We start from the raw sequence: 2,043 nt of genomic DNA, 5'->3' as shown, positions 1-2,043 counted from the left end.
CTAGTAGGTAATCAATACAGTGGCTTTAATTTCATGCACCTGTGTCTTTGTAGGTATGGTTTGGTTGGAACACATGCACACGTGTATATGAAAGTCCATAAGTTGTCCTCTGAAACATTGTTAAAATGTAATGTAATTGGAAGCATTAAACTTTGATTATAGATTAGGAGAAGGGACCAATAAATTAATTAGAAATTCGATAATAGTTTTATCCTTTGGAGCTTGTAGGTTATTAGCTTTCTGCCCAACCCTCTTAGTTAGCCATCCTCAACTGTAAGCAAAAAGAGCCTGATCGACACACATAATTATAAACAATCCAATATGGTTTGGCATGTCTGATCTGTACACCAATAGTTAGTTCCACATTCGAGCGTGGTGACCCACCAATGAATGCACGCGCTGCTGACATCATGGCATGACACTTCTCAAGAAGGCATTGGATTAGGTCATGTTAAGGAACTTTTATCATCGGTATGTATGTGGCGATGTACATGACATACACATATCTTGTATCTATATAGAGGTGATTTGATGCTAAGAGGGCGACGTGTGTCTATGTTTGAAAGGATCAGTTTTTATCTGCTTTAGAAATGGTCCATAGCATAGAAGATAGCCCTGATTTGCGAAGTACTAGGCATAATATTAATGTTGCAGGTGTCAAAACAGGGACTAATTTAAGAGATGATGGCTACGTCCAGGAGCAAGATCGATTGCTTCCAATCGCTAACGTGGGCCGGATCATGAAGCACATGTTACCCTCTAATGCTAAGATCTCCAAAGAATCCAAAGAATGTATGCAAGAGTGTGTGTCCGAGTTCATTAGTTTCGTTACTGCTGAAGCTTCTGACAAGTGTCACAAGGAGAAACGAAAGACTGTTAATGGAGACGATGTTTGTTGGGCACTAGCAACACTTGGTTTTGATGATTACACTAGTCCACTGAAAAGGTATTTGCACAAATATAGGCAATATGAAGGGGAGAAAGCAGCCACCCAAAATAAGGCTAGCAACAAGGAAGACAATGGTGAACCGTCAGAGCTTTTCACTGATCAACCCAGGAACCAGCCTAATTCAAGTCCTACTTTGAAGTTCAATGTGATGGAGAGGACTACTAGTTCTAAATCAAGGCCATACTAGATCTTGGGAAACATATGGTACACGGTATTATATATATTGTAAACTAGTCCTTATTAGTGTGGTGATGTTGGTGAACAAGATGAGAGCACTCAGAGAAGATAGAAAAGATTACATGTATGCATGCTTTAACTTGTGAACCTTAGAACTTTGGTTTGATAAAATTTAATTTAGTCCTGAGAACTACTGTGGTTGATTCCTTTAAGTAGGACTGTTCATTTTTGTATATGCATGCTGCCTGCAAACCAGATCGAATCTGCATGTTGAGGAATTTTTTTCAAGGATTAAGTGAACGGTAGCGATTAAACCAAAGAACTTTTTATTTGGAAACTAGAAATTTTGAGACCTGATGTTTGATTGGTTTACTTGATCTCTCTTATGTATATAGAGGTGGAGATCAACCCGTGACAATGTTCTACTGAGTTTGATTCTGATCCAACTTATATTGAAGAAGGGGACATTTGCTCTCAGCGAAAGGTCAGTAACTCAGTATATTACTGCAATCATTTAAAACATAATAGAACTGTGTAACATTCATCGCATGTAACCATATAATCTGCTGTTTTCAACATACTGAGCCAACAAGATGAAATGGAACTACAAGCTAGCACAACACTTCAAATGAAAACCCCCAGCCATAAAAATAACTCCATCAAGCATGGTATGGCATCCAATGAATCACTGTCAAGGCCGGTACATGTCAGTCCCTATATATTTATGTGATGTTTTTAGGCTAAACAGCCAAATTTGACCAATTTACCATATTTGATTAGGGTTTCCATAAGCCAAAAACCAGGGGACCACTTCAGGGGTTGAAACTACATTGAACTGTCTTGAAGCGACTTATCCCATTTTATAAGGAAACAGAGTGAGTCATTTCCCTAGTGAGGGGGGGACCAAATCTTGAGCT

General features: G+C 38.8%; 1 pseudogene; it reads left to right on the top strand.

Annotated features, from left to right (window-relative positions):
* Window positions 1–532: 532 nt before the first annotated feature.
* On the top strand, window positions 533–1,316 carry LOC147517453 (nuclear transcription factor Y subunit B-4 pseudogene; annotated as a pseudogene).
* The last annotated feature ends 727 nt before the right edge of the window (window positions 1,317–2,043 follow it).

The sequence above is a fragment of the Coptis chinensis genome, chromosome 2 (genome assembly GCF_015680905.1).
Source record: "Coptis chinensis isolate HL-2020 chromosome 2, ASM1568090v1, whole genome shotgun sequence".
NCBI classification, from domain to species: domain Eukaryota; kingdom Viridiplantae; phylum Streptophyta; class Magnoliopsida; order Ranunculales; family Ranunculaceae; genus Coptis; species Coptis chinensis.
The sequence above is the reverse complement of the archived record's forward strand: the minus strand, read 5'-3'. Positions and strand labels throughout refer to the sequence as shown.